Consider the following 12,535-nt stretch of genomic DNA (forward strand, 5'->3'; position numbering starts at 1 on the left):
TAAATTTGTTTAAAAGGAAAAAGCTGAAAATTTAAGTAGTTAAAAGTTGAAATGTAAATAGTTGGTTTCTGTATTTTATAATTTATTTATTACATTTTATGTGGAGTGAATAAATAAAAGTATATTTACAGTGGCCCCTAGAGACAAAGCACAAACAAACTTCAAAACACAACGGAAGTGCTCCAGGATGCTAGGGGCCGTGTTGAGCTTTTGCTACCTTGTGGCTACACAAGCCAGGAAGTACCAACAATCGGATTGGGTGTGTGTTAGTAACAGGTAAATTAAGTTTGTTTTTTCTAAATTATTTGAATATATATATATGAGTGTTTGTGTATTAATACAAAAACAATAAACATATGAATTTGATTGTGTAATTTAAGTGATCTAGGTAGCTCTGTCTTGGAAGTTCAGTTAATGCTAGAAATGTGTTTTGGAGTTTGTACGTGTTTCGTCTCTAGGGGCCCCCATAAATATTTATATATAAACATACATAAAGAAAACTACATTTTTTTTTACATTACTAATTCCTTTTGTGCATAATTTTATATTGTTGTTGATAATTAATTAATTAAAGCAACAAAACAACCTGAAGAGCCGGTTGGGAGCCGAAAGAGCCGGCTCTTTTTAGTGAGCCAAGCCGAAAGAGCTGGTTCTTTAAAAAGAGCCGGAAATCCCATCACTACTGTAAACTATGCAAAGCTTACTGCCGGCTATCATGAAAGGAGAGGATTTTTCCATTAAAGGAAATGCATGTTGTGATTGGTTAGTTGAGCGTAACATTTCCTTTCGTGGTCGTGTGTCTCTTTTTGTATTGATGTAAAAACGAGATAAAGTTTCTTCAAACTACCTGGCCAACATTTAAACTGTTCCAGCTGAACCTCAATTATTAACCGTACTTTTGTATCTGAGGTTTTTGATATAGAACAAACATAAGTGATATTATAAAACAAATAAAACATTAGCATTGTATTGAATGGGTATTGTTTTTGTTAAACACAATAGAGGAAAAGAGTAGTTGGACAAGTTCCATCTTACAATGATGATATATCTCCTCCTTAACCAGTGGGCCAATTTCAGCCAAACTTTGTACAAAAATCCCTATACATAGAGCAATCCTTAGCATATTTTTAAATATTTTAAAGTATGTTCTGTATGCAGTTATATTTAACTTCTTTGTAATCAACAAACTAGTCTTTAAAGACCAATTAGCTTTGGAAGCAGCGGGACCTTTGGAACCTCTACTAAAGGGGAGGGCCTTCAATGACAGGCAGGGTGACATGCCAAACAGAGCCCCTAATGGTTGCATCTCATGGCAACATGAATTCAAAATTTGGGAAGAACTATGATGCATCCCATTTGCAAGATATCATTGATGCATGTCTTTGTTGAAAATCATTCAGATTATGCCCAGTCAGTTTCGTCAAAGGGTGATTTCAACATTGCATGGGGAGATGGAGAGAAAATATATCCATTTATCCAGGGTGTTTCTCATTAATAGTTCTTTTTTTTTCTTTCCATGTGGGATATTAGTATATGAATACAGGAATTTCAACAAAACAGTCAAGATGTACATTGTTGGAGAGTTGAAGGCCAAGCCAAGACGATGAAGGAGGTTAATTTGAATCAAAAAGTGTTTGCAGAGTCCCAGCTCACTCAGTCCTTAACTCACAAGTATCAAATATTCGATAGCAGACAATGGGCTAGTCCTCTGCCGCCTGCTCCCGCTGGGTGGCCGCCATTTCAGCCACTATCTGGGCCAGCTCCTCCCTTCCCTTGTTCGGGTGTGGACCCGTCATGCCACTTCCTGGGTTTCGGTACCACTGTGGCAAGGATGACGCGTGACGGGTTCAGAGGTTTGATTTGAGAGCCAACTTTATTCACACAGTGCGATTGCAGCTCTCAGCTAGTGTTATGGCCTGACAGAGAATCCCTAAGACAATCTTTGCTATATGCATTTCAGAACAGCAGCTTTGAGAAGACTGTTTGCATCATGGATTGTTTAGAAATATATCTAGAGAAACTGAGTAGATTGCTAGCCAGTGCTCAGTGTTACTTCTCGTACAAGTCGAATGGGGAGGTCGCACAAGTGATAAGTTTATTACAGAACAAAGTCTTTTTTTTTTTCTCTCATTTGCTCCCAGGTGATGCAGTAGATTCCAGCATTTACTTGTGGAAAGAAACAGTTGGATCCTGTTGATTTGGAGAACACCAGATGTCTTGCTTCTCTCAGGATACATATAAAAGAGTAATAGGAGTTCTCCGTCAAAAGTACACAATCTTGCAAAGCACTGTCCCCATAACTTTCACAGACAGACAGAGAAAATGATGTGACCTGTCTTGACAAGATTGTGGGTGTATGTTGTGAGCTTACAAATGTATCTGAATCTGTGGTGCCCTTCCAGTGATGTAAATGAAAATGATGTGACTGATGTGCTCAACCAACAAATACACTCTCACTTTTTGTTTGCTTATTGTGACTTGACTTTTGAAGGGAAAGCTTTCTTACTTGTCCTACAAATATCAGAATAAGAGAATGGCAGACCTGGGCTCACTATTTTTGGATCTTCACATCCATCTCAAATGATTTCCACTAACTGCGTTTCATATTCCTGATTGACAGATACAGATCAGAATCAAAATCAGAAAAAAAATTATTGCCTTTGTCAGTGAACAAAAATCTACAAACTAGCCACTTGCTTCATAACAAAAATAGCATTAATTTAGAATTTTAATTTAGCTTTGATGATCTTCCCCTCTTGTGTGCGGCATTGGGAGAGGTTGTGATACAGTTGGTCTTGCTCAGCAGCAGTCAGAGGTGGGAAAGCTGGGAGGCCAGGATGATCTTTTGCAGATTTCTCTTTTTTATTTTGTTTAGAGTTGTTAAAAATGATGTCCTTGCATTGCTAATACTCCACTTTCTTTAAAGACTCCTCACTTGGAATGGCCCACTTGCACTTCTTAGATGTAACAGCTATCTCTTCTTTTTTTTTCCACTGGTATGCTGCCATGTCCTGAACAAAGCAGCTGACACATGTGAGCAGCTCTCACCAAGGCCAGCTGTGCAGTTACAGTGTGCTCCCAAGACAACCCCGTCTTTTCTCACTACTACCCATGGCTTTAACAGCGGGTCATTAAGCCTTTGGGAATGTTGAACCTATAAATACAATTACAAATGTTAAGTACACCAAAAACACAAAATAGCTACTGACAACCAGACGTGTTTTAGCAAACGACAACGCTAACGATGTCACACCGCCTCGGATAATATGACACTTACCTTTCCAGTGATGATGCAGAAATTTTTTTTTTGCTTGAAGATTCCAGAGCTGTTGCAAAGCCAGATTGAGTCCATTTGTAACCCTCCAGGCTTTTGTAAGCTTTTAAAGAGTCCCCCGAGTAGTAGGATGGGAAGTTTATAAGGTAGTTATGTATGTCCAGATAGCATAGATCTGGGACGCTGAAATACTTTTGCTCTGTTCTCAAAATATATTTTCAATATAAAATGTCAAGCAAATCAAACTGTACATTATAATGCATGTCAAACTCTCTGCAAGGGAATTTTTGTAACTCTGTAAGGGGCTTTTTGATGTTGTGGGTTTCCTGTTTGACGGCTGATGAGGAGGCTGAAGTTGACTTTACTGTCAGAGTTGTATTGTTGTAGCTTCAAGACAGAGAAAGTATTATTTATTCTTTGTATTATGTCCTTGAAACAAACTTTGCTCATTATAAACTTAGCTACAGTGTTTCATTCTGTTAAAGATAATAGCTGATTGGTAACATGAGACAAAACACAGAAAATTAGTTAAAAATAGGCATCATGAATTGTTGTAAACAAAAAGCCATCCTAACCACTGTTTTAGATGGATTTAAGTAATATATTCATATATATCTTGCTGCCAAGGATGGCACAACCAGTTATTAGGTTAAGGGGAAAATGACTTTTTGAGTTAGGGCCTGATAGTATTTGAATAACTTTTTCACATTGCATTTTGACTGTAGACTGACGAAACGTTTCTCCCACTGAAAATGTTACATCCAGATGAACAGAATCAACTTTTGGAGATTTACTTACCTGGATGATTGAGCATGCATCAAGACATTGCATTTTGAATTCACTCGTGCTAGCTTTCTGTAGTATTCAAATGGATTTGATCATCTGAAATATGTGTTGACATAAGTTTTAGTCTGTTTTTGTAAAGCACACATAAAAATACTTGAAAAACTAATACTATAACATTGTCCTGTAATCGTTATTATAATAAAATGTCCTTTGTTCCTATGTGGTAGGTCTGTAATGTTAAACTCACTTCAGGGCCACATAACCTGCAATTTCCAAACCTACTTTGCATTTCCCTGATGAATCATGAGACATATAAATTCTTAAAAAACAACTTAATTTTTACATTTTTTAACATTACTGTTGGCTGAAAGCAATTTTAAAAACAATTTTATTGTTCTATAACCATAAATATAGGATCCTAAAACAGAGGAGCTATTTTTACTTGCTGACTTTACATCAAATTTACATGCAGACTAAGCATACATTTGTTTTTATAATAATATTAATCAATATGTGCTCTCAGACCAACAAAGAGCAGTGAGGTTGACGCTGAAAGAATAACAACTAAGCCTGTCTTTTAAATATTAATTTAACAAAATATTAATTATAGTGCTTCAGAATTTCTTGTGTCTTAATGATAGAGTTGTTGTTATTAAATGTTACAGTATGTTTTTCTTGCTATCAATCCTAAATTAGCTAAACTTCATCAATATACCAACTCTTTTCCAGTCTGCAACATACACTCAAGTCACTAATTTATCTACAGCAGCAGTGCTAATTTAAATTGGTGTTATGTGCTTCATATTTTTCTCATAGTATAGTTTTATCTTTCTTTGTAAAATCAGCCACTTTGTTGCCAGTACACTTATCAACACCACCTATTTCATGTGAATGTGTATGGGAAACCCTGGGTTAAGTTAACGAGTTATTAAACTGCTTCATGTGACCAGTTATCCTGACTGCCAATATCAGGGTAAGTGAATCCAGAAAACGAAAAAATAACTTAGCTGTGCTGAACTTCCTTTCTAGTACATGGTTCTGGAGCAGCATGTTTGAGATTAGACTAAGAGCAAGATCTTATAACTTTGGATGTCCTATCAGCTTAACTGTCCATCTCCCTATCCTTGTTAGTCTAGAGGATGTTGTGTTCATGTTTTCCAATTGCAAACTTTGATTCGTCTGACTATAGAAGAATTTTGCATCAGTTAATATTAAATGAGCTTTGATATAGAGAAGATGGTGGCATTTCTGCATCATGTTCACATTTGGCTTTTTCTTGTAATGATAAAGTTTATTCTGCATTTGTGGATGGCACTGCGAATTGTGCTAATAAATGCTAAAGATCATTGGCAATCAATATTTATTTTAAGCCTTTTCATGTGTGTATAGAACTTTCCACATATTCTTAGACTCTCTGGGTGATATTATGGACTTGTGCACAATTTAACATTGAGGAAATTGTTCCACAATTTGTAGATGCAGATTTTTTTTAGATTGGTGAACCTCCCCCAGTCATTACTTCTGAGAAGCTCTGCCTTTCAAAGTTAGTTGACAATCAAATGTTATTGCTTTGCACAACATTTGACTGAAAGTGCTTGAAAAACTATTTCATCTAGAGTACAGATCTTGCTATCATACTATGACCATTTAAGACATAATGTTTGTAGTTGAACCATGTTTGCCAAGGGCCATCCTGTCCCCAACCACATCATAACCACAAGGTAGGCCAACAAAGCCACTTGGACAAATCTTAAAGCAACACTATCAAGCAGATAGGTGCGGATGAGGACAGATGTGGTGCTTAATGCAGTGCAAGATGGTGGTTCAGCACATCTCCCTCTATACGCACAGCACCAAATGGTAGAGTTGGATATGAAATGTTAAATTAACATCGATATCTATTAGTCTTCAAAATGACACAAAAATGTCCAAAAACTGTAGGTTTTCTGAGTAGTATATATGAATCTGTAAAAGAACCATTTAGAAATTAATACAACTGGTATGATAGTATGTTAAATTGCTTTTGGCCTGGGCCTTTTTGTTTTATACTCTTTTTTTGTGTGAGTCAAACCATTCACGGTAGGCTGTCGATCAGTAAGGGGAATGCAAAATATTCACAATTAAAATAGGTTACATTTTAATGAACTTTATTAGGTTTAAAAAATATTGTAGCCTACAGTGTATCTGAAAATTCACTGTTTTAAAGCACAGCACACAGATGTATTACAATGATCACATAAATACTAAGGGTTTGTTATAGGAGGATTAAGAAGTTAAAATGATATTTCCAAGTTAAGGTGACTTTAACACCAAGTCGCAATTTTAAAAACTTTGCTAACACAGTAAATATTTATTATTTTTAAATATCTAAGCATTAGAATTCTTGTGGAGGTAATCACTTCCTTACATTGATTTTTTTGGGGGAAAAAAGACCATAATCTTACATAATCTTTCCTTATCAGATCTGGTAGCACAGACTACTTATCAACAATACTTAGTAACCATACTGAGGGAAAAAAAAGTTCATTACATGTGAAAACTATTCATGGTTGTGTTGGCACTGAAATCTGAACTCTGGGCAATCCTCTTCTTTGGTCTCTGAGATACTGGCTGGATTTCCAGTGCTGCATAACACACATCTTCATTCTAAAATTTCATAATTATTTAGAATTATCATCAAGCACTGACAAATGATAAATGCATTTTAGAGCTAAATAGCTTTGTGTCATTACTATTAAAAAATCAAGCTGTAGCAAAGACAATAAATATGATATATGACCTGATTTCTTCTCATCTGGTCTCTGCTCTCATATCTTTTCTCATCAGCCGGAGGTTTCTTAGCTACGAACATTTAAAACATTTTTTAAATGTACAAAGGCTCTTTTCTTTTACTAGACAAAACTCTGTGATGGTCAAATGATCATGGAACTAAAGTGATGAAAAATCTTGTTGTACAAATGAAACAGAGCGGTTACCTGTCTTGTGATGGTAATATATCAAAAGAGAACATAGCAGAGATGAGAGGGCCACAAAAGCTGGACACAGAGAGAAGAGAAGCATCCAGCATATACCACAGTCTTTTTGCGTGGTTTGAGGCTCACGGGGGTCTGAGTAAAAAAAGCTTTGAAATTAGTCTTTTTTCCCCCTAAATTATTCAGGTAAAAGATCTGGGGATAATTTTAAGTATGATGTTGTTAGTTGCATTACAAAGACCAACCTGTACCAGAATGACAAACATGTGAAACATATAGCAATGAACTTTCTGCTCAGATTCAGCCAAAGGTAGTACAGAAGGAAAATGAACCATAACATATAATAATAGGCACCCAGTAGTTTTTGAAAATTAAGAAAAAGAATATCCTGCAGTGTCTGTTTCAGTCACCTGAATACCTATTTTGCTTACAATAAAGCAAGCAAAATAGATGAAGCTGTAGTAAAAGCCTGGCAAATTATTCTGAAGGAAGAATATATCTTAAAAAATTATTAAACATAAACATTTGTTTTATTTCTATGTTTATTTATTTCTGTATTTGTATTTTTACCATTATATTCATGTCAAATTGTTGTAATAAGCAGACAGATCATTTATTGATGACTCACACTAGAATACTTACGAAGTAGGATCTTTGTGGTGAGGTTTCCATATCTATAAAGGCATTCAAGATTAATTGTTTCTTTGTCCTTCACCTTAGATTGTTCAGTTCCACAGTAGTAGAAGCCCTCATCTGAATCAGTGATGTTTGTGATCAGCAGGTCATAGGATTGAGAGGAATGATTTTTCACAAGATGGAAATTAGGGAGTGGATTCAGAAGGTTTTGGTAATCAATACCTGGTTTATATTGTCTTTGCTCAAGCTTTGTTTTTAGAACAAGAGAAGGTTGTTTCTCATGAGAGCAATTCCTGTACCACACTATGAATTCTCCAGTTGAAGTTTTACAGTCACAGTAGAGAGTTATGTTTTCTCCTGGTCTGACCATCATCTCCAACACTGTTCCACTGGTCAAATTATGACTAGAAGTTAAAGCTCCTACGGGACCTATACACAAAAACATTAGAAGAGGTTAAAACACGCACAGCTTTATACAAAATCACAATAAAACAGATATTTTTTTTTACAACATTAGTTCAATGTCAAATAGGACGAAATATCAATAAATCTTGAAAATGATCACAATAATTACCGAAAAGAACAATGAGAAAAACATGCATCATATCCGTGTGTGATAATGAACAGGAGTTAAAAGGCAGCTCAACAAGTCTTACTGACAGATGCAACGACCCAAGCAGATTTTTCCATTAAAGGAAGTGGAAGTTATGATTGGTCGACTGAATGGAACATTTTCTTTGTGGTTGTTTTCTATTGGTGCAATAACAAGTGATGTTTTTGGAATGAATGTAAAAGATAATTTTGACAGATAGTACAGAAAGTGCACTTCAAATATAATTTTCCGAGCCTTGCATAAAATAATTTTTCTGCTTTGCTCAAAACCATTACAGACATGCATGTTAGGATATATAAAAGACCGTTGAGTTAAGCACAAGTATTATATAATTTTGTTTGAATTGCTTAAAGTATGTAGAAAACCATACAGATGTAATCCACCATAAAAGACAAAAGCAAACAGAAACTCTTCTAACAAGGAGCATTTGCATCTGTGCTGATTTTGGTTGTTCTGTTCATGGCAGGAGATGATGATTGCCTCTCCATGATCTCAACGTTCTGTATAAAGCCTTCTCTTTGCTAACATTTTGTCTTTTTTCCCCCTGCACTCTAATGCCTTTGCATCAAACACATTGATCAGGCTGATTAGACAGTGAAGGCCTTAGTCACACCGGCCATGAAATCTGTCAGGTGAAATGTGTATTCCCCCATCTGGTCGATGAGTGGGTGCTGACTGTTGCTAGGTGAAATCAGTCACAAAGAGGTGTTTCTCCAGAGACTTCTTCGTGATTGCTTTACTTACACGCAAATTGCCGCAAACCTTTGTACTTTGCATGGAAGATGCAGACTTGCAAACATTTACCAACTATTCATTAAGTAGTGGCAACTGTGAAAAGGAAAATGAAAGGAAATGGAGAACATTTAGGTTTCCATTTTGTGGTCCACTCTTATCAGTTTCACCACCACTTGGGGATTTCTTTTCCCATAAAGAGGGCATCTTTCACAGCAACCTACAAGCAACCAAAGTAAGGAGGTTTTTGGTTTTAGATCAGCTAGCAACTACTCAGCAACCAGTTGGGATTCAATAAATGGACCCCAGGCCTCTATGACTGGAGATTAAGATAATAAATTGGTGTGTTGTATTAAGTGCTTTGAATACTCAGGGAGAGTAAAAAAGCGCTATATAAGAATCAGTCCATTTACCATTAATCCCTTTAAGACCTAGCATAGAACCAAGTCCGCCAGAGCATTTCAAGTCGCTATACATCAATACAACTGTTATAGCCCAAATTTTAATAATATGTATGCATTAAGTCTATAGTAACTACATAAATTGCAAAAAAGCGCAATAAACTACAAAAAATTGAAAATCGTTTTTGTTTTTTTTACATATATTTCTACTTAGAGACATTTCAGAGGTTTATCCCTCAAAACTTTAAATATAAAAAAGTTGCAAAAAAGAGTTTACAACAACAAATTTATTTTGAGTGTCGTCATAATTTTATTTTTGAGATACACCAATTTTTATATACAGCAGAAAAAACTAAATAAATTCTATAATGCAAATTTGCAAAGAAAACAGCATGTGCATCAAAATAAACTATGTAAAGTAGTGCAATTTGAGTTCTGAGTATCCCAGAAACTATTCAGAAAACCATGAAGTCAAACATGACTTTTAAAAACACCAGTATAGGCTTATAAGGCCTATAAGTAAAAAAAAAAAACTACATTGGTCCTGGGTGAGGGACCAGATGAAGAGTGATTCAGGAGACCCTTATGAGAAAAACATTGAGGGAACAGTTTACTCTGCCCTGGACAGGGTGGCAGGGTTACCGGGGCCCCGCCCTGGAGCCAGGCCCGGGGAGGGTGCCCGAGGGCGAGCGTCTGGTGGCCAGGCTTAGTCCAAGGGGCCTGGCCGGGCACAGCCCGAAAAGGGGACATGGGCCCATCCTCCCACAGGCCCACCACCTGCAGGAGGCGCCGTAGGGGTCAGGTGGATTGTGTGCCGGGCGGCGGCCAGAAGCGGAGGCCCTGGAGGACTCCCCAGCTACAAAGACTGGCAATTGGGACATGGAATGTCACCTCTCTGGTGGGGAAGGAGCCTGAGTTAGTGCGTGAGGTTGTGAGGTACTGGCTAGATATAGTCAGGCTCACCTCTACGCATGGCTTGGGCTCTGGAACCAGTCTCCTGGAGAGGGGCTGGAATCTGTCTCAGTCTGGAGTTACTCCTGGTGAGAGGCAGCGGGCTGGGGTGGGTATTCTAATATCCCCTCGGGTTGCTGCCAGTACATTGAGGTTCTTCCAGGTGGATGAGAGGGTTTGTTCCCTGCGCCCTGCGTTCCCCGACCCAGGGTGTCCTGACTGTCATCTGCGCTCATGCGCCGAGTGGCAGTTCAGAGTACTGATTGGTTATTGGACTTCTGTGCAAATCACAGTTTGGCCATAACGAACACCTTGTTTGAATGTGGCACCAGGACGCTCTAGGCCGGAGGTCAATGATCGATTTTGTAATCGTATCACCAGACCTGCGACCATATGTTCTGGACACCACCAGGCTGCAGAAGGAGTCCTATTGGGCTTGGTTAGCCTGTGGGACTTTGGAGGTAGCTGACAGGTAATGACAGGCCAAGCGGAATGCGGCTCGGGCAGTGGCTGAAGCAAAAACTCGGGTGTGGGAGGAATTTGGAGAGGCCATAGAAAAAGACTTTTGGACTGCCTTGAAGAGATTCTGGCAAACCGTTAGGCGTCTCAGGAGGGGAAAGCAGTGCTCTTCCTGCACTGTGTGTAGTGCTGGCGGAATGCTGCTAATTTCGACTGAGAAAACTGTCGGGCGGTGGAAGGAATACTTTGAGGACCTCCTTAATCCCACTGACATGTCTTTCGAGGAGGAAGCAGAGTCTGGGGATGAGGGGGATGACCCGCCAATTTCCAGGGGCGAGGTCACTGAGGCAGTTAAACAACTCCTTGGTGGCAGAACCTCTGGTGTGGATGAGGTCCGCCCCGAGTTCCTGAAGGCTCTGGACATTGTAGGGCTGTCCTGGTTGACACGCCTCTACAATGTTGCGTGGAGATCAGGGGCAGTACCCCTGGACTGGCAGACTGGGGTGGTGGTCCCCATCTTTAAGAAGGGGGACTGGAGGGTGTGTAACAACTACAGGGGGATCACACTCCCAACCAGTTTGCTCAACCAGTCTACATGTGTTTTGTGGACTTGGAGAAGGCATTCGAGCGTGTCCCTCAGGGTGTCCTGTGGGAGGTGCTGCGGGAGTATGGGGAGTCTGGCCCATTGCTACGGGCCATTCGATCCCTATACAACTGTTGCAAGAGCTTGGTTCGCAATAAGTCGGACTCGTTCCCGGTGGGTGATGAAGCCAAAACAGGAGAAATATGCTCTCTCTTTCTAGTCCCTGTCAGTACTCTTGCTGCAGCATTTTGGATTAGCTGAAGGCTTTTCAGTGAGTTTTTTGGACATCCTGATAATAATGAATTACAGTAGTCCAGCCTGGAAGTAATAAATGCATGAACTAGTTTTTCAGCGTCACTCTGAGACAGGATATTTCTAATTTTAGAGATGTTGCGCAAATGGAAGAAAGCAGTCTTACATATTTGTTTAATATGTGCGTTGAAGGACATGTCCTGGTCAAAAATGACTCCAAGGTTCCTCACAGCGTTACTGGAGGCCAAGGTAATGCCATCCAGAGTACGAATCTGGCTAGATACCATATTTCTAAGATTTTCAGGGCCGAGTACAATAACCTCAGTTTTATCTGAATTAAGAAGCAGAAAGTTAGCGGCCATCCAGGTCTTTATGTCTTTAAGACATTCATGCAGATTAACTAATTGGTGTGTGTTATCTGGCTTCATGGACAGATAGAGCTGGGTGTCATCAGCATAGCAGTGAAAATGTATGCTATATCTTGTAATGATGCTGCCTATGGAAGCATGTATAATGTAAACAGAATTGGTCCTAGCACTGAACCCTGTGGAACTCCATAATTAACCTCAGTGTGTGAAGAGGACTCTCCATTTACATGCACAAATTGGAGTCTATTAGATAGATATGATACAAACCACTGCAGTGCAGTACCTGTAATACCTACAGCATGTTCTAATCGCTCTAATAGGATATTATGGTCGACAGTATCGAATGCTGCACTAAGGTCTAGCAGGACAAGCACAGAGATGAGTCCACTGTCAGAGGCCATAAGAAGATAATTTGTAACCTTCACTAAAGCTGTTTCTGTGCTGTGATGAGCTCTGAAACCTGACTGAAACTCTTCAAATAAACCATTCCTCTGCAGATGATCTGTTA

At 38.6% G+C, this 12,535-nt stretch overlaps 1 long non-coding RNA gene across 1 annotated transcript; it reads right to left on the bottom strand.

Annotated features, from left to right (window-relative positions):
• Nucleotides 1-6,519: 6,519 nt before the first annotated feature.
• On the bottom strand, nucleotides 6,520-7,224 carry LOC113023309 (uncharacterized). Its single transcript, XR_003272538.1, has 3 exons — nucleotides 7,036-7,224; nucleotides 6,840-6,901; nucleotides 6,520-6,706 (listed from the first exon to the last, which is right to left on the bottom strand). It is a non-coding gene; the product is annotated as an uncharacterized LOC113023309 (long non-coding RNA).
• Nucleotides 7,225-12,535: the final 5,311 nt, after the last annotated feature.

The sequence above is a fragment of the Astatotilapia calliptera genome, chromosome 6 (assembly GCF_900246225.1).
Source record: "Astatotilapia calliptera chromosome 6, fAstCal1.2, whole genome shotgun sequence".
NCBI lineage: Eukaryota > Metazoa > Chordata > Actinopteri > Cichliformes > Cichlidae > Astatotilapia > Astatotilapia calliptera.